The following is a 21470-nucleotide window of genomic DNA, read 5'->3' as shown; positions in this document are numbered from 1 at the left end:
ACTGGCTACTTTGAAGAAACTACTAGACTATAAGACATATACATTCAGATGTATTTCTAAATTATGTAGGCTAATGTCCCTGCCACTTTCTATCAGTTATATAATATATTTTCTCTTCCTTTTCTTTAATGAATGTATATTTGATTTCAGTAATGATACTTTGGCCATGAATTAAAAAAAAATCATAATCACAATTACTTAATTTATTTTTAGTCCAGGCAAAGTAGCATTTTACGACAGACTAATTGTAAAATATTTTTTTTCTGCATAGATCATTTCTATGAGGTGCCCAGAACAACATACTTAAAGTCCTAAGAAATCCTAGTTGAGGAAATATGTTCATTTATCATCAATCCGAAATATGTGCCAATAAGGCCAGGCAACAATACACCCCAATGGGGCTATTTTTTCCCCCCTTTGCTCCTATCAAAATGAAACTTTACACAATGAAAGTACCCATGAAAAGGTTTTTTTTTTTTTTTTTTTTTTGTATTACTAGTTTCTTTGAAAATTAATTGTAATATTGCTGGCCTTAATGGCACACATTTCGGATTGATGATAAATTAACATATTTAATAAAATACAGTTTATTATTCTCAACCAGTGTAGTCCGAGTCCTAAATTACTCTTATGAGCCGGTTCTTTTAGAGATTCTAACACACTTTTGAATCAGTACAAGCTGTTACTGAACTTTTTTCTGTTACTGAAATTATCCTGATGCTTGATTGAACCGCAATTATTACTTTCGTCATTTTCGACTCGAAATGAACCAAGCTGTTACTGTGGTATGTGTTAAGGCTCAGTGTTTTAATTGACTAAATGTCATGTACATAAAGATACGCATTATGAGTTATTGCACAGTGGTATGGCTATTTTATAAAAACAAAAATCAATATTCTCTGTTAAGGCCGAACCTTTTACTATCGTGTGTCAATTGATTTCGATTAATATGCGTGAGGGAGAGAGAGCAAAACGTGTTGTTTGAAGACGGTGAGTGCGCGCGCACGCGCGGCCGGTTCTCTCTCTCTCAATTCAATTCAATTCAAACAGCTTTATTGGCATGACAAAAGCACATTTTGCATTGCCAAAGCATACATAAGAATAGAGAACATATACAACATATGGTAATTTGGAACAATTGGAACTCTCTCTCTCTCTCTCTCTCTCTGCTCGTATTCGCCCAGCAGTCATTCACCGATCACAGCGTCCCGTAATAAGGCTTTGGCGGGACAAACATTTTTGCTTTGGCGGCCGCGAAAAAATGCAGGAAAACAACTATATCAGTCGGCCTATGTAGCTAAGGTGCATGGCAATATGGAAATTTGGAAAACACTGTCGATCAATCCACAATATTAAACGACGCATTAAACAATTCACACGTCGCCTTAATGTAACAGACAAATAAACATATATATGTAGATAAATGAGTCTCTTATTACTATGGAAAACCCCTCCACGTCGCTATTTGTTCCATTTAAGAGGTGAATTTGTAGTGCAGCAGTTAACGTTAAACTCCGCTTCTCTGCGTGCTCCCGCGGCCAGGGGATGCAAATCCTGGCGGGAATAAGTGCCTTGGCACGACACCCTAGCCGATAAAACATTGCTGACATTCAAATCGACTTTCATCTGTGTTTTTGCTTTAACTGTAAATGCAACAAGTGCAAACATTAAAATGCCACCAGCTAGTAAAAGCGGAGAAATGGGCATTTTACAGCTTTTTTTTTTTAACAGCTTGCTAATAACTACGTTATGCCTGTTCGACTGCCTTGCTAACAAAATTCACAACCAAATCCTTCTAAACAAAATATTCAAGTCAACCACTCAAAATAAGCTCAACATATGCATGATATTGACTTAATAAATTAAACTCGTCTGTTCAACGCCATGCTTTAACCAGGTTTAATTTACGTTACCGAAGCTAACTTACCTCACTGGTTTACGGTAACGTTATATTCGCTAAAAGCTAGTTCCTGGCCTCTTAACTAACGTTAATACTTTACAAAAAAGTTTTTTGGTTAACATTCATCATACGGTAAAATCATCCCCTGTTTATCATACATTGAGGCAGATTTTTACCTGTCTTTTGTCCACACGACACTGTTATGGATCCTAACTGACAGCAGACTCAAAGGCGGCAAAGTTGTTGCTGGGCAAACTTCTTTCGCTCGGTGGTGGGGGTGGAGCTTTCTGGATGTGCGCTGCACAGAGTACGCACTTCTTACTTTAGGTTTTAAACATTTTGTGGGGAAACCTGCTGTGGCAAACTTGTCTGCTGAAAGTCATATAGTGCTTAAGACCAGGCACTATTAAATTGCTATGGCTTCTAAATAGCTTAATAGTCTAATAAAATTCGTATAAAAAGTGGACCTAGCACAGTGGCTATTGTTAAAAATAGCATCCACGTCTGACATAATCAATTTTGAATAATTATATATGAAAACATATCTAAAAATATATATATATAATATATAATAATAAATAACAAAAACTAAAAATGCAAAAGCCACAGAAATTAGAAATATAAGATATTATATAATAGTATAAATACTTTATATTTATATCTAATATCTATATCTATTATATAGAAAACATAATATCTTAGGAGTGGAGCCCAGCTGGAGCCCACTTAGTTTAGCCCATCTACTGCCCATGTGGGGCCCAACAACAAAGCCCACCTGTCTGAGCCCATGCCCAGCCGAAGCCCAACTAGCCCAAGTGAGTCCCATGTGGGCCCCAAGTGGACGTGTTTGCAGGTAATGTTGCTGTATAGTTTTTAAACACTGATAATATTGCTCAGCTTAATGACAATGCATTTATCTCATGCTCTAGATAGAAAAAATATATGCAGACAGGTAACCATGTTGTTTTGAAAATGTTTATTCCACGGAGTTCTTCACACAGTTTGAGAAAAGTATTTAGGATGTGGTCCACATCAGGTAGCCTCTGTCAAAACAGTGTTGGCTCAAATCCGTTTTGCAGATATGGGCCAGAGCAGTTTTTAGCCCTTTTTTAAATGCAGTCGGCTCAAATATGTATCACAGATTCGGGCCACACCAGTGTAGCCTATGTGAAAACAGTATCGGCCCAGATTCATATTGCAGATCTGGACCAAATCAGTATCAGACACAGCTAATGTCTTTCGGTTACCTATGGGAAAAGTGATCTGGACCAGATATGTAAAATGATATAAATACTGAACTGATGGCAGTTAGAATGTTTAAGCTAAAACCTCTATCTGGCACAGATCTGGTTCACAATCAGAAAACGTCTCTAAGATAGAAACGGAGGCAAGGGGCTTAAAACGGATCCGGGCCAAATGTAATTGCTATCTGGGGATGAAAGGCTTTTCTCCAGTGTGAATTCTCATGTGGAAAGTAAAGTTAGTTTTGTGTGTAAAACTCTTTCCACACTGAGGGTATATTAACGGCTTCTTTTCAATGTGAATTTTCATGTGACTCTGGAGAAGTCCTCTTAAAATGAAACTCTTCCCACCTTTTCCAAAGTAAAATTCAAGCACTTTTCAAGCACTTTCAAGGTGCATTTTCAAGATTTTCCAGCACTGTGGTAAATTACATATTCACATACATGAGTTCTTAATTTTAAATCAGATGTTATTGTGCTATTACAAAACAACTGTCTAGATTGCATATAACATTGCCCCATATAAATAGTCAACATTCAGTATACAAATTATATAATTTAAAATATATAATTAATATTATCTGTAGTATTTTAAAAATAAAATTTAAAGGCTTTTTAAGACCTGCACAAATGAAAGTAATACTGTATGAGTGGAGTAGGGCAATGTCTATGGTAACACATTAATGACTGCTATAAAATGACTGTAAAAAAAAAATGATAAACTAAAATTCTAAAACTTGAAAACTTTCTAAAACTTGAAGGATTTTCACAAATACATTTCACATTCCAGCCTAAAAGTACTAAAAGGTTGTCAAAAAGACACTATAAAATTAATAATAAAATTGAACTGGCCCAAATGAAAAAAGACAATTTTTTAAACATTGAAAATATTTTTGATTGACATTTAGACTCCTATCTGATTTCCTATTAACAAATATCAAGGATTTTTTTTTCACTATTTACAGTGTATCTGCAGAATTTTTAAATATCAATTTAAGGCAATTTATGACCCTTTTTAAGAGCTGCACAAGTAAAATGAACACCGTAGTGGGGTTGAACAATGTACAGTAACATTAAGCCATAAAATGACATGATTTATAATTCAGATTTTCACAAAAACAAAACATCTTATACAATGGCATTTCAGCCTTTATACCTTTAAAATGGATATATCAAGTATAATTTATTTAAAACATAAATATTACTGTCTTAATTGTTTAGATTTTTAGAAAGAACATAACTTTTACATTTACCACTCTTATGTGTTTGCTGCATAAAAACATGGGCCAAAATTGGTAATAATCTTGCTAAACAGCTGAATATTCGCAAATTCATTCCCTGTCACGAGGGGGCGCTTTAGGAGTGCTGAAATTCTACGGTTTCCTAGTAACGGCTGTACACAAATCAGCATTAACGCAGTTTTATCAGGCATGACATGAAAATGCCAACGACACGTTTCTGAGGACAGTCGGTTCCCTTCAGATACATTCATATAAAGACATCCGTGCTGGTTTTGACTTTGAAACCTGCCGTGTGTATGTTTATTCAATATGATATCATTGCCTTTTGAAGTTTTATCCAGCCTTATCGCGATTCTCGTATATCCGTCCCTAGCTCTTAAACTTATAATTAAGCCTTTTCTTATACTATTTAATACATTTAAAACTTTGTATGGCCTTAACTTTGATAAGGCTAAACTGATGAGTTTGTAATGACCCGCACAAGTCCGGTGAAACATTTTAGTAGCCCGACTGGAAAACACAATAGCCCCGAGACATCGGGCTGGCAATTTTGCGATCCTCAAATTCTCGTTTTAAACATAATTCTTATTTGTCGTTTTCAAGCCATCGAGGACTGATGCAACAACCTCCTGATAACTGGCATGTTTTATCTACCGCTCTGTTCCATCAGAGGGCGCGCAGCAAGAAAGACCGGCAGATCACACTACAGCCTCATTTGCACAATCGAGCGGACCTGTTTTTTCTTTTCTTTCTTTTACATATTATAAGCATAACAAAAAAAAACTATTTAGTATGAAAGCGAATTAATATTAAACCGATGCAACTGCATATTCAAGCACTTTCAAGCACTTCATCCAAAATCCAAGCATTTTTCCAACCTTGAAAACTAAAATTCAAGCATTTTCAAGGAATTCAAGCACCCGTACGAACCCTGCATGTTAGAATTAAGGTTCGTACTTTATGAATTTAAAAGCAGCATTCAATTAAGAAATATTTTCTAATTAAACCCAGAGAAGTTATGATGAGTTGGAGTTGGAGAGTAACAAAGTAACATCATTTCATATTTAAATTACAAGATGAGTGACTATTACAGTAAACAGTGTTTCTGAAATGTGTTTATTTATTGCTTGTTGTAATGAACATTCAGTGCTATTAACGTTTTAATATTGCACTTTTGATGATGGCAGAAAAAAAAATCACTGACAGTTAAAACAAATGTTAACTTAAAAAGTGTCATTTTTTTACAGCATTCATTCATCAGATAAGACTTTCATGAAAACATTTGCTGTTTGTAGTCGTTGTCATTTCAAGTGTTTGTTGTTCTCGTTGCATTTCCAGTGTTTTGAGCAGCAGACGTCGTCAGTGAGCGGCGATTCAAATCAGTGAATCATTTTGTGAATCGATTGATTCAGTTGACTCGGAATTTCGAAAAGATCCGTTTCTATCAACATTACTCCAGTGACCGAATTCGTTAGGAATAAATATTTGCTATATAGGGAGTACAGTGTCACTAAATAAAGCATTACAGTGTTGTGTTTGCTAACAATTAATTTCACAGTTTTAAATGCAATTCTCTAAACGAGTTGTCTTGATTTAAACACTATCAGTTGTTAAAAGCACACACCTTTCTCCGTTTGAATCCCAGATGCAGGAGCGCGCCGCAGCATTATTACGTCACATCTCTAGACCAAAATAAAGGTCTTGTTCGCTAAAATCATAATTTAACATTATACAACACATAATACTGTACCTAGTACGTGGGATGAATTGAAGGGACGAACTGCAGATCTGTCAAAAGTCCAAAGCTATTGGTACTAATTATCTAATTTTATATCTAATACATTGGTGATATTCTCAACCAAGAATTCCAGTATTTCGGTTTTCAAATTACAGGACTGAAAAAAACTTTTTAAAAATTTAATTTGAGTTTGCAGAGAGATTGAACTATTATTTAATAAAATTGGAAAAATTAAAATTTTATGTCTGTAAAGGATTGTTATATTAAATATTACATTATTATGTAAAGGGTTAACTATAACAGCCTGTGCTAAAATGAGATTATAACAGTTATCTATCACATGAGTAATATCTCTGACTGAAAAAAATTTATTACATTTCATATTACAGTGTTAAACACAACATATGGGCTAACAGCAGTAGGCTACTTCATCTCAGAAAAAAAAAATTGTCCATATTTAAATATTGCTATAGTTTTACATTTTTATGTTTGTATAAAACCCAATTATACTAACATTATGGAAACAATATCCATTTATTTCTTACATTCCTGCTTCTCCTCTGCACGAGCTGGGTTGCTTACAAAGTAATACAATTTGTATTACGTTTGTTTGAAGTTGAGAGTACCCTTTTCCACCCAGTATTAGGGCAATTCAAGTCATTTTTGGATTAATATTACCAGAACGATTTGTATGTTTTTTTCCAAGTAAGTAGTTTCAAAGCATTTATACAGTATGGAGCCCCTAATGGCCCCTGTAGAAGAAAAATAATTAATCCATGGGCACGGTTTTGCAATTCGTTCCCTCAGTTTATAAACCGTACTCATGAATTCATAAATGTTCCCCAGGACCGTGCAGTGACCTTTAAAGGGGCAGGTGCTCAAAGTATAAAAAGGGCCCCTGGAACAAGGCATTAAAGAGCCCCTCGGGTTCATCATCTCATTGTAGGCATCCAGTTACTTACATAATAAGTAACAATGTCATTAATAAGACCAATAATGCATTATTAAAAGTTTTAATTGCATGTATGTTTAGTTCAGGACTCAAACAACAGAATTAGTAATATTTTTATCACAGTGAAAGGGGTTCCCTAAATAGGGCTTTGCTCAAAACATCAGTACAGCAATACTGTACTGTATATTGTGACACATTCCTTGCTGATATACATATTATTTCAGAGTCTTCTAGCAGCCAATGCTGTGAAGCAGTTCTGAGAAAGAAACCGAACATAAAAGACCATTTTAATGTCTAAAAGATTAAAAATATATTTTTTTACCTATTCATTTTGATTAGAAATAGATTTTCTTCTTTCTATTAAATACAGTAATAAAGAACAGCTGTTATATTAAACTCTGTATGGTCACTATTGAAAATATATGTGGCCCCTGATGTATTGTATTGTAAGATTGTAGACGGTATAATATTAAGGCATAAAATGGCATGATTTATAAATCAGATACAGGTTCACAAAAAAAAAAAAAAAAATCTCATACAATGGAATGTCAATCTTTACACCATTAAAAGGGATAAATCGAGTTTATAATTTATTATATTTTTTCTTAATTGTTTAGATTTTTAGAAGGCATATTAACATCTGTCCAGCTAACTATTTTGGTAGCCCGAGTGAAAAACACTGTAGTCCCGGGGCTTTGGGCAAGCGATTTTGCGAGGCCTGCATTACATACACAAAATGAAATGAAGGATATAAAGCAGTGTGTAACAGTTGACTTCTCTGTTAATAATAGAAATACTCATTGCATTTTATCAGCTTTTAATAATGTATGTAATGATAAAAATCATTTTGTTTTAAGATTTTATGGTATTGTAAAGTTTTAAACACTGTTTATGTATTTTTTTGTATGTTTGGGAAATTAAGGAGATGGGTCTGCAAAACCAACTCACTCCCCAAGAAGCAAAACAATTCGGATGTGAAAGAGGAAGAGCAGCTAAAGCCATTATTTTATATATGTATGTATGTATTAATTTTTTTCCTTTACCAAATCATGCTTATTTATTTCTTCCGGGTAAAAAGTATAAGCACACATATTATAGTACATGAATATTTAATTTTAACACAGTTATGCTATAGATGGTTCATTTCATCATTGCTATTGTTTCACTGTCGATACTGTGGTAAAATCATAGTTCTTTTGTAGTTACTATTGTTTTACTATAAAAAAACATGGCTTAACTACAATTACTGTAGTAAAACCATGGTTTATTTTGGAGTTACTATGGTTTTCTTCAAAAACTATAGTTTTACTATGGTGACTGTGGTAGAACCATGGTTTATTTTATAGTTAATATGGTTTTATTACTAAAACCTTAGTTAAACCATGGTTACTACGAAACAAACATTGTTAATTTTCGTAAAGGAGTGATCATATATAGCTGACTTTTCTCCAGAGTGAACTCTCATGTGTCTGTTAAGAGTTCCTTTTCGGTTGAAACTTCTTCCACATTGTTTGCAGGTGAAAGGCTTCTCTCCAGTGTGAATTCTAATGTGGTCTTGAAGGTGATGCTTATAATTAAACCCCTTTCCGCACTGAGGGCATGTGTAGGGTTGCTCTCCAGAGTGGATTCTCATGTGGTCTTCAAAGAACAATTTTTGACTAAAACTCTTTCCACACTCAGAGCATGTGTAAGGACTCTCTTCATGAGTTTTCTTATGGACTTCAAAGCTTTCATGTTGATCAAAACTCTTTCCACACTGATCACACTCATAAGGGTGTTCGTGAATTCTCATGTGTCTGGTAAGGCTTCCATTTTGAGTGTAACTCTTACCACACTGTTGGCATATGAAAGGCTTTTCTCCAGTGTGAATTGAAACATGTCTTTCAAGATTCAGCCTATGATTGAAATGCATTCCACACTGTTCGCAGACATAAGGCTTCTCTCCAGTGTGAACTCGCATGTGGACTCCCAGGTGTCCAGGTTGAGTGAAACTCTTTCCACACTGTTGGCAGACATAAGGTTTCTCTCCAGTGTGAACTCTCATGTGGACTTTCAGCTTTCCAGATCGAGTAAAACCCTTTCCACACTGTTGGCAGACGTAAGGTTTCTCTCCGGTGTGAATTCTCATGTGGACTCCAAGGTGTCCAGGTTGAGTGAAGCTCTTTCCACACTGCTGGCATGTGTAAGGCTTCTCTCCAGTGTGAATCATAAAATGCCTTTTAAGACTTTTTCGAAGACCGAAATGCTTTCCACATTGTTCGCAGGCATAAGGTTTCTCTCCAGTGTGAACTCTCAAGTGGGCTCCAAGCTGTCCAGATCGAGTAAAACCCTTTCCACACTCTTCGCAGATATAAGGTTTCTCTCCGGTGTGAACTCTCATGTGGACTCACAGGTGTCCAGGTTGAGTGAAACTCTTTCCACACTGTTGGCAGGTGTAAGGCTTCTCTCCAGTGTGTATCATAAAATGCCTTTTAAGACATTTTCTAAGACCGAAATGCTTTCCACATTGTTGGCAGCCATAAGGTTTCTCTCCTGTGTGAATTCTCATGTGTCTTTTAAGACTTCCTCTTTGACTGAAACACTTTCCGCACTGTTGGCAGGTAAAATAACTTCTTCCTTTCTTTCGAGTCTTTTTTCTTGAGGAAGTCGTTTCGGTCTGTGACCAACTAAAATATTTTTCTCCATTTATGAAATCATAATCTTTCTCTTCCATTTCATTCAGTTCTTGACTCTCCTCTTTCAGTGCCATCAGGTCTAAAGTGAAAAAAGACAAGTAAAAGTTAACCCCTGTTTAAAGACACAAAACAGCAGAGATCAAAACATTCAAACATGTAAAGTGTCAAAACTAACACACAACTAAATCCTATATGCCCTAAGCCAGTGGTTCTCAATTCCAGTCCTCACGCTCCGCCTGCTCTGCATAATTTGCATGTCTCTCTTAGTTAACACACCTGACTCTGATAATCAGCTCATTAGAATTGAGCTCTGTGCATGAACTGTGTTCCAACTGACATGGTCCCTACACAGTATTCATTGTTCCCAGAGCACTGGAAACCCTTTGAAATTTACTTTAAAAGTGCACGTGATTTATTTTCACTAATTTAAGAAAAATGTGACTTTTCAATTTAAAGTGCCCCTATTATGCCATGTTAAAGGTAGTTAATATTGTTGTAATAGTCTCTTAAAACAGGTTTACATGTTTGCAGGTTAAAAAAATACTTTAGTTTCCTCCAAAATTAGATTTAATTTTACCCCGTTTCTAAATGATTCGTAAACGACTCGTGTGAAGCAGTTCGAAGAATCAGTCTCTCTAAACCCCTCCTTTCAGTGAGCCCTCACAGCTGTGATTGGTCAGATGGTGCAGTCCTTTTGGATTGGTCTACTGCTACAGCGCAAAACGAAACGCCCATTGGCATAACTGAATGACAGCTGCGGAGACCTGTTAATGCATAGAAAAGATGGCCTCGATTTTACCCTATCAATTCGAGCCGGAGTCTGACGATGAAACGGTTGAAGTGGCACATCGACAAGAAACTGTTTTGCAAGCACGACTGGAGCAGGACGTTTCTCAGTGGGTGTCATATTATAACTGTGGAAAGTGCTTGCAATTTGCTTTTGTAAGCGAACCGGGCACACCTCTACGTTGTGAACTTCAACACTGTAACGTACAATCCATAACACTGCGTTAAGCCATCGTTTATCATTATCATTACTTAAACTAATAAGGCAGACAGACAGTCAAGCTGCATCAATCACAATTTTTAGACTACATTGCACTCACAGCTGAACAACAGAACTACAGAAACGCAAGTTAGCCGGTTACCAAGACATGTGCAGGGTTGTTACACACCATGACGTACACAAATACGTATTTTGAACGATCGCTAGAAAATACAATCATCAATTATTAATCATACTTACAGGTAGAAGTTCAGAGGAGCAAGCCGGTCCAAATAAACTGGGCACTGATCAATTTTTTAAAACCAAGCGTTTGGTGAATCTCGCGTTGTAAGTTACTCGCCAAGATTGGAAAAGCAGTCATCAGTAAAATGACGCGAACACAAAACAAGATTAGAATTGGACTGCTGAGGTGTTGTTGAAAAAATTTATTTCTTGGTAGTTTCATCTTTCGGAAGGGCATATAAAACAAATTCACTCTCACAGCACAGGGCGTCTTCTTGACATGATGTAATCCACGTGAAAATGGCAGGCCTACTGTTCGTAGGCGTGCAAGTTGTTCGCGAAATTGATCGTGGGCGGACATCAGAGTTCCAAAATAGACACACAGACACACACACACACACACACACACACACACACACACACACGCAAATGTGTAGCTCGTGACGTGTGGCCGTTACAGAAAAATATTCGAATTGCTGACGACTCGTTTAGGCGAATGTGAGCCGACTCTTTTTTTTTGTTTGACAAAACCTTCATTTATATTGCACTGTCGGTGTCACAACTTTGCAGATAGTTTATGTTCACATACAGCTACATGACACACTACATGAAATATCATATTTGAAAAGGCATAATAGGGGCACTTTAAGCAATGTGTGCTTTCATTTCAGTTGTTTCACACTGATGTTCAATAAATAATCATAGATAGTAGATCATAGATAGTGCGTGCACCCTTCATTCAAAAATCTCTCACTTGTCATATGTGAGCATATTTACTGTACAAAACTTGTCAGTGAACTATGAGGGCAAACAAATAAATATTATTTAAATATAATTAAATAATATTATTAATGAATAAACTAATCGTTCATTAATCGTAATCGGGTTAAAATGTTCAATTAATCGAGATTTTAATTTTAGGCCAAATCGCCCAGCCCTATTAGGAACTACACTCCCATTCCGGCGTAATAGTCAAGGAAGTTTGCTGCTGTAATATGGCCGAAGCAGCAGGTGCAGTAATATCATGCAGCGCCTGAAATTAGTTCCCAGCTAGGTAACTTCCAATGAGGAACGCTCCCTGTGCTTGCAGTTGGTCACGTTGTGCACTAATGTGCTGCGTGATATTACTGCACCTGCTGCATCATATTACGGCCGCCAACTTTCTTGGCTATTACACTGGAATAGGAGTGTAGTTCCTAATCTTATCAGCCTAGAAAATCACAGCTTTACATTTACAATCTATGCTTAGTGATATCGCCAGAACAGGAGAACGGCTGAATGGATTTCCAAACGGTAAAACTCGACTTATTAACTCAAGAGGGAGTTGGAGAATGAGCCATTTCCAAAAAAAAAAAAAAGTGGAGTGTTCCTTTAACACTCATGTTGACAATAGCCAGTTTGGGCCAGTGCGTACCAGGGTTAACAATGAGCTGGACAGGGTCAAGGGCTTTGCACCTCAAACCGCAAGCCCAAAATCAAACAGCACTTCCACTGTCAGACCAGCCTTACTGTAAAACCCACCCCTAACACCCCTCTCTGAAACAAACATCACACAACCCCAGCATTTGACCAGATTATATAGTATATTATAACTATATGTTAGAAAAAGCACCTTAAATACTGAGGCGGCTGATAAATTGGTGTGTGTCTCAGTCCGGCTTGAGTCACCAGATGAAGCCGTCCGCTGCTTATTTAAATGCTTCACTTTCAAATGATAAGCCAGATGTGAGCTTGAAGAATGATAGGCGAATGTTTTTTTTCCTGCCTGATTAACTGGAATTAGTCCTAGATGTTAACGATCTCTTTAACGTTTTTGACACGGACAATTTTTTTCTGTGACTGACCAACTAATAAAATATTAGTTAACTCTTCTCATAAACTAACATTCATTGAACTATTAAGGCGGCAGAACTAGTCGAGTGAAAGCGACGACCAGACTTTATTTCACATACGTAATCATTACATCTGAGCAAGTTAGACCACATGCACAAAACGTACTCTAGAGAGGGAACGAGTACTGCGTAAGAATCTTACGCTAGGGTAAAATCCTTTTCTGTGAAATATTGAAGCCAAAAATTATCCTTAATTTTGTAATAATGTAAAACGTGTTGCAGCAGCATACAGACATAAGCGAAACAGCTTACGCGCCTATTGGCTGCTCTGCGGCAACTGCAGCAGCCTATAGAGCGAGGCCTGGCGCAACGCCAGATCCAATGGGGGCATTTCGCGCCCACTGCGTCGCTTCCCGCCAAAAAGGGCGTGGTCTAGGCCTATAAATACCGCTTGCAGGCAGCTATTATCTGGTTTTGCATTATCGAAGCGACCAGAGCGTGCGCATGCACGGCAAGATACGCAGTACTTGTTCCCTCTCTAGAGAGAACAGAGTACGTTCTCTTACGAGAGGTCTCTCGTACTGCGTAAGTATCTTACGCTAGGGGACCCAGTGCAAAACGGCGTGCATGCTGAGATCTGACACCAAAGACCCAAGGGCGAAAGCCCGGGGTTCATATAGTTCATAATCACCTAGAGAACTCACAGAGAGTCCGGGGAAGAGGGAGGGGCAACGCCGCACTCTTCCACATAGTGCAGCGTAACTCAGACGCTAAGTTTAACGTACATACAGGGCGGGGTTATGGCCTGAACTGATGTGGAAATATGGGTCTTTACACAGTTTGTCCAGGCACATCTTGTGCTACTACTTTCACTGTCAACCCAAGAGCTGTGCCCAGTAGACGCAGCATTCCGAGCTGATAGCATCAGGTCTGATAACACTTATTATCTAGACTGACAGCAGCCTGGCCTGTAAGGCGGGAACCTCCAGGTTGTAAAACCTTATAAATGTAGACGGAGAGGCCCAGCCCGCCACCGTACAAATATCTTGCAAGGCAAGAATGTGCTCTAAAACCCAGCTGGCACTGCATGCCCTTGGAAGCATATGCCAGCGCAATAGCATCAACTATCCATCTGGATAGGCTCTGTTTCGACGCGGCCAGTCCCTTGGGAGGCCCATAAAATTAAACAAAAAGCTGTTCTGTCTGCCTAAAAGCAGACGAGCGAGACACGTAAGCTCGTAATGCCCTGACTGGGCATAGGAGGCTCGCGTCTGTTTCCTCATCATTGACCGGTTGGGCTGACAGAGCGATGACCTGTGCCCTAAACGGTGTGTTGAGGGATTTTGGAACGTAACCATGCTTGGGTTTGAGTATGACTTTAGAGTCATTAGGTCCAAACTCCATGCACGTCGCGCACAAAGAGATCGCGTGCAAGTCCCCTATGCACTTCACTGAAGCGAGAGCCAGCAGAAACACAGTCTTAAGAGACGGGTATTTCAGATCAATCGTCTGCAGAGGCTCGAATGGTCCACCTTTCATGGCCTCTAGAACCACAGAAAGGTCCCATACGGGGACTGAGGGAGGTCTGGGGTGATTTAGTCTTCTAGCTCGCCTCAGGAAGCGAATGACTAAATCGTTCCTTCCTATTGACTGACCTAACGTTGTCCTCGAGAACGCTGCTATGGCCGCCACATAGACTTTGAGCGTGGACGGGGTTCTGCCCTTGTCCAGCAGCTCTTGTAGAAAGGAAAGCACCTCCGTCACACCACAGTCAGTGGGTGACGATCCGAGGGCTGCCCACCAACCCGAAAACACAGACCATTTTGAGGAATAGAGCCGTCTCGTAGAAGGGGCTCTAGCCTGCGTGATCGTGTTTAATACTCCTTTAGGGAGTTCATCATATATTCGCTGGTGGCCCAGACATGGAGGGACCACAGTTCTGGGTGAGGATGCCAAATCGAGCCGCTGGCATGAGAGAAAAGGTCTCTCCTCACTGGTATCGGCCACGGGGCAGTGCTCGTCAACTGAATCAGCGCTGGGAACCAGGGCTGGTTTTCCCAAAACGGCGCTACCAGCAGTATTGAACATCCTTTATCCCTGACCCTCTCTATCAACTGCGGTAGGAGAGAGACGGGGGGAAAAGCATAGAGATGACGGCGGGGCCATACGTGGGCCAGCGCGTCCCTGCTTTTGGAGAAAAATTCCAGACAGTGAGCGTTGTTCTGAGACGCGAACAGGTCTACTTCCGCTCTGCCGAATTTCTACCACAGTAGTTGTACTGTCTGTGGGTGTAGAGACCATTCGCCTGCTCGAACTGCTTTCAGCGAGCGCAGGTTGCGCTGAGCCCATACCAGGAGGCGTTCTGCAAGCCTGTATAGGTTTTCGGACCTGAGACCGCCCTGGCGATTTATGTAGGACACCACTGACATGTTGTCTGAGCAGACTAGTACATGGTTTTCCTTTATTTGGGGACAGAAGCGCGTCAGCGCGTTCTGTACTGCCAGAATTTCGAGGCAGTTGATATGCAGGAGCTTTTCCCGTTCTGACCACTGGCCAAAAGACGGTCTGGTCTGCCCTCGAGCAGAGCCCCCCATCCCGTAGACACCACTTTTATTCTCGAGGAAGTCCCCAGGCTTACACCTGACTGGTACCAGTCGACTACTTTCCACGGTTTCAGGGCGGTGACACATTTCTGATTGACTGTGAGACGAAGCTGACCGGACACCCATGCTTGACGCGGAAGGCGCGCTTTCAACCAGAACTGCAGTGGGCGCATGCGGAGCAGACCCAGCTAGAGAACTGATGACGCTGAGGCCATGAGACCCAGCATTTCTGAAATTTCTTGAGAGGGACGGACGCGCCGCAGCGGTATGAGCCCGCTATGTGCAGAATGTCTGCTGCGCACTGTGGTTATAGCCGCGCTATCATTGACAGCGAGCCCAATTCTGTGCCCAGGAAGGAAGTCTTCTGACTGGGAGACAGAGAGCTCTTCACCCAATTGACCCTGAGACCCAAATTCTCGAGGTGATCGAGTAACATGGTCGTGTGCTCCACAAGCACTGAGCGAGATTGTGCTAGAATCAGCCAATCGTCCAAATAGTTCAGTATGTGCACGCCTTTCAGTCTGAGAGGAACGAGCGCTGCGTCCATGCACTTCGTAAATGAACGGGGTGCCTGGGACAAACCGAACGGCAGAACTATGTACTGATATGCCTGGCCCTCGAAGGCGAATCTCAAAAACCGCCTGTGATGTGACGCTATCTGTATTTGAAAATACGCGTCTTTCAGATCCACTGACACGAACCAGTCTCCTTGGCGAACTTGCACGAGAATTTTTCTAGTCGTGAGCATCCTGAACCGACGCTTCACCAGCACTTTGTTCAGTTGCCTTAGATCTAGTATGGGTCTGAGACCACCGTCTTTTTTCGGTACCAGGAAATATCTGCTGTACAGCCCTCCTTCGCTCTGAGCTTGAGAAAGGGGCTCTATAACCCCTTTGCTCAACAGTTTCGCCACTTCTGCTCGAAGCAGGTGTACTGCTTCTGTCTGCATCGTGGTCTCGAAGTGCGCTGTATAGTGGCGCGGGCGTCGGTGAAACTGTAACGAATAGCCTCCTTTTATAATGTCCAGCAACCATTTCGAAACCCCTGGAAGCTTTTCCTATGCGCTTGCATGAATAGCTAGTGGTTGAATACGAAGCGCGCTCCGTTCGTTCAGTAACGGAGTGGTTTCGGTGTGCTGTGGCACAAGTGACGTGCTCGTGACATTCGGGCGCGGGCGCTGATAGCGGGAACTATTATGTCTGTGTGTGGATGTGGTTGTGTGGCAACAGGCACATTTAACACACTGCAAACAACGTTCGCCTGCATAGAGGGAATGCACTTTCGTTTCGTTTTTACAGAAACCTTGGGACGTGCATAATGTGGTGTCTGTGTGCACTGTGTTCCGGTGTCTGGTTGTCTTTGTGCTCAGTGCTCTGTAGCCCCGACCAGATGGTAACAGTTCAAAGAGCGAGTGTGCTGGATGTGAGGGGTCCAGATTGATTTTGCCAGCCCTTTTGCGGACTCTGGATAAGTTGAGATCTTGATGGGTAGGAAGGGTTGTACCAATGATTCACTCAGCAGTCCGGACTATGCGACGTAGTCTTCTGAGATCAGAATTGGTAGCTGAGCTGAACCAGACAGTAATAGAAGTGCAGAGGACGGATTCAATGATGGCAGAGTAAAACTGTTTCAGCAGTTCCTGTGGCAAGTTGAGCTTCCTCAGCTGGCGGAGGAAGTACAGTATCTGCTGGGCCTTTTTCACAATGGAGTCTATGTGAACACCCCACTTGGTATTGCCAAGGAACCTGAATGACTCCACTGTGTTTACAGTACTGTCCATGATGGTGAGTGGGGGGAGAACAGGGGGGTTTCTCCTGAAGTCAATGATCATCTCCACAGTCTTGAGCGTGTTGAGCTTCAGGTTGTTATGACTGCACCAGACAGCTAGTTCTTTAACCTCCTGTCTGTAAGCAGACTCATTACCATCTTGAATGAGGCCGATGAGTGTGGTGTCGTCTGCGAACTTCAGGAGCTTGACAGAGGGGTCTTTAGAGGTACAGTCATTCGTATACAGGGAAAAGAGCAGTGGGGAGAGAACACAACCCTGAGGGGCGCCAGTGCTGATAGTACGGGTGCTGGATGAGAATTTTCCCAGCCTCACTAGCTGCTGTCTGTCTGTCAGGAAGCTGTTGATCCACGGACAGAGAGCGGTGGGCACGGAGAGCTGAGATAGTTTGGGAAGGAGGAGGTTTGGGATGATGGTGTTGAAGGCTGAACTGAAGTCTACAAACAGTATCCTCACATAAGTCCCTGATTTATCCAGATGCTGCAGGATGAAGTGTAAACCCATGTTCACTGCATCATATACGGACCTGTTTGCTCGATAAACAAACTGCAGGGGGTCCAGTAAGGGTCTGGTGATGTCCTTCAGATGAGCCAAAACCAGTTTTTCAAACGACTTCATGACGACAGATGTTAGCGCCACAGGTCTTTAGTCGTTGAGTCCTGTTATTTTGGGTTTCTTTGGAATGGGAATGATTGACGAACGTTTGAGGCATTTCGTTACTTCACACATCTGCAGAGACCAATTGAAGATTAGTGAGAAAATGGGGGTCAGCTGGTCAGCACAGGTTTTCAGACAGGCTGGTGTCACACCATCAGGGCCTGGTGCCTTCCTTCTTTTGTTCTGTCTGAAGACCTGGCGAACATCTCTTTCACTGAAGTGGATTGTCGGAGTGGGGGAGAGCGGTGTTGTTAGGGCTGTTGTTGGAGGTGTGAATGGAGTTTTTTCAAACCTGCAATAGAACTCGTTCAGGTCGTCTGCCAGTTGCTGATTCTCTACCATGCGGCGGGATGGTGTCTTGTAGTTAGTGATGGCTTTCAGGCTGTCCCACACCGATGAAGAGTCACTGGTAGAGAATTGATTCCTTATCTTTTCGAAATAATTCTTCTTTGCCACTTTGATCTCCTTTTCCAGTGTGTATTTGGCCTGCTTATACAAGACACTGTCCCCTTTCCTGTAAGCATCCTCTTTGGCGTGACGAAGCTGTCTGAGTTTTGCAGTGAACCATGGTTTGTCATTGTTGAAAGTTAATCGAGTCCTGGTAGGAATGCATGTATCCTCACAGAAACTGATACATGAAGTAACAGTGTCTGTGAGCTCTTCCAGATCGGTAGCAGCAGCTTCGAAAACACTCCAATCAGTACATTGAAATCATGCCTGTAAAACCTGCTGTTTCATTGGTCCATCTCTTCACAGACTTTGCTACAGGTTTAGCAGATTTAAGTTTTTGCCTGTATGTTGGTATAAGATGAACCAGGCAGTGATCAGAGTCCCAAAGCTGCCTGTGGGACAGAGTGATATGCATTCCTTATTGTAATGTAACAGTGGTCCAATATATTACTGTCTCTGGTTGGACATGTAATATGTTGACTGTATTTTGGCAGTTCACGGGAGAGATTTGCTTTGTTAAAATTACAAATGATGATTAAATGAATGATTAAAACAGAGTCCGGGTGTTGTTGTTCTGTCGCGGTGATCTGATCAGCGAGTTTCTGCAAAGCCAGGCTCACGTGCGCTTGCGGAGGAATGTAGACGCTCACGAGAATGAAAACTCTTGCGGCGAGTAGAACGGCTTACAGTTTATGAAGAGCGCTTCTAGATCAGAACAGCACATCTTCTTTAAAACTGTTACATCTGTACACCACCTTACGTTGATGTAAAAGCACGTCCCGCTGCCACGCGATTTCCCAGTTGATTCTGCGTTGCGATCGCCTCTAAACAGCTCGTAGCCCGGCAACCGGATCGCGCTGTCTGGTATCGCGTCATTCAGCCAGAGGCGGACAGAGTACACAGCTTCATTACTTGAGTAAAAGTACAGATACCCCTTGCTAAATTTTACTCAAGTACAAGTAAAAGTACTACAGTCAGATGTCTACTTAAGTAAAAGTACTGAAGTACTTGTTTTTAAAAGTACTTGAGTATCAAGAGTACAAGAGTACATTTTCTAAATATTGCATTACTACTGCCACAGTGCTTACATTTATGTACAGAAACGTCTTACATGGAGTTATGAAAAATTTTGCACCCACATTTGAACCTGACTGTGTTAAACACACTGCATACTCAAGAACATCAAAGCAAATGCTCGGCTTACATTAATGTGTAATATCAGAAAAGAAAATTCAGCTAACAATTGTTTTTTCATCAATCAAGTCAATTAACCTAAACCAGCAAAGAAGGCAATAGAGTAATGTTCTGACACAACTCTGAACTGGGGTCATGGGTTGGCACATTCCTGGGATAGACCTGCTGCGTCTTCATCCATTGTTTCGTCCATGGTTTCGTCTCTTATCTTAATCATTATCTGACTATGGAGTTGACTTTGGCGGAAAGCTGAGGGTGATTGCTGATAGGCTGTCAGTGGCGCCTGCACAATCCAACCGCATTTAAGAGGGAAACAACAAATTGAGGGTTTCCGAGAGTTTTCTTTTTTCCTTTTTTTTAGAAGAAGTAATGGGTACTCACGGTTATTGATAGAAATGTATTGGAGTAAAGAGTACAATATTTCCCTCTCAAATGTACATGAGTAAAGTCATGAGTACTCCCCAAAAATGAAACTTGAGTAAAGTACAGATCCCTCAAAATTGTACTTAAGTACTGTACTCAAGTAAATGTACTCCGTTACTGTCCGGCTCTGCATTCAGCCAGGTTTCTGTGAAACACAGACCGGCAGAGTTTGAGAAATCCTTGTTAGACCGGGAGAGCAGGAAGAGTTCGTCCGTTTTGTTGGGAAGAGAGCGGAGATTTGCCAGATGTATGCTTGGCAACAATGTGCGGAGACCGTGCTGCCTGAGCTTCACGAGCGCGCCGGCTCTTTTTCCCTGTCTGCGCGTCCCATATCGCTTGATCAGCGCCGCCGCACCGCCAACTACAACATTAAAAGAGAACTCCGGTGTGATATTGACCTAAAGTGTATTGAATCATGATAGCGAGTGTGAACGTACCTTGCATATCTCATCTCGGTTTGTGTCCAGCTGTCCGAAATCTGGGGTCAGTTAGCCGATGCTCACAACAGGCTGTCAATGAGAGTCAACAGGGCATCGGAATAACCATGTAAATAAATCACTGTTTTACGCCATTTACAAGGCACAAAGTAGCTCCACACTTCATTGGTAGACTTCCAAGGGCCCTGACATTTAAAACGAGACATTGAGAACTCAGAAAAAGCACAGGTAGTTTACTTACAAGTAGATTTATACAGACATTTTCCACCAGGAACAGACTGGTCGCCGCCATCTTAAATGTAGTCACGATAAGTCGAGTGTCGAGCACGAAGGAAACTACAACCTGATACGTTGATAACCTGATAAATTCTTTGGTGCTCGACACTCGACTTATCGTGACTAAGTTCAGGATGGCGGCGACCGGATTTTCTTTTCCAGGTACTGTCTGTATAAATCTTCTTGTAAATAAACTACCGGTGCTTTTTCTGAGTTCTCAATGTCTCGTTTTAAATGTCAGGGCCCTTGGAAGTCTACCAATGAAGTGTGGAGCTACTTTGTGCCTCGTAAATGACGTAAAACAGTGATTTATTACATGGCTATTCCGATGCCCTGTTGACTCTCATTGACAACCTGTTGTGAGCATCGGCTAACTGACCCCCGATTTCGGACAGCTGGACATAAACCGAGATGAGATATGCAAGTTACGTTCACACTCGGTATCATGATTCAATACACTTTAGGTCAATATCACACCGGAGTTCTCCTTTAAATAAAATGTCCGAATAATCGAAAGCCGGTTGAAAGTTTTGTGGTGTGTTCTGCCGAATGTTCAGCAGTTCATCCCGGGTAAAACTGATTGTGTTTGCAAAACAAAAAACAGGAAAAACTAACAAAAACACAAAAACAACTGGAGAGCTACGCACAGAGGCTGCCATCCGCGGCGCCATCATGATGTTTTATTGATAAGTGTGTATCGCAGCGGCGACACACTTCAGAATGAAAGGATATAGGCGCCGGAAAGCGCAGCAGGAAGGCACGGAAGGCGGCGTGGCCAGCAGCTTCAGTGGCTCGTCCCGCTGAGATGCTTGCAGTCGACGGCGGCTTCTTCTCCAG

At 41.0% G+C, this 21470-nt stretch overlaps 1 pseudogene; it reads right to left on the bottom strand.

Moving 5' to 3' along the window:
* LOC141341157 (uncharacterized) overlaps positions 1-9771 on the bottom strand; it is a 210595-nt pseudogene extending 200824 nt beyond the window's left edge.
* Between the last annotated feature and the right edge of the window lie 11699 nt (positions 9772-21470).

The sequence above is a fragment of the Garra rufa genome, chromosome 1, assembly GCF_049309525.1.
Source record: "Garra rufa chromosome 1, GarRuf1.0, whole genome shotgun sequence".
NCBI classification, from domain to species: domain Eukaryota; kingdom Metazoa; phylum Chordata; class Actinopteri; order Cypriniformes; family Cyprinidae; genus Garra; species Garra rufa.
The sequence above is the reverse complement of the archived record's forward strand: the minus strand, read 5'-3'. Positions and strand labels throughout refer to the sequence as shown.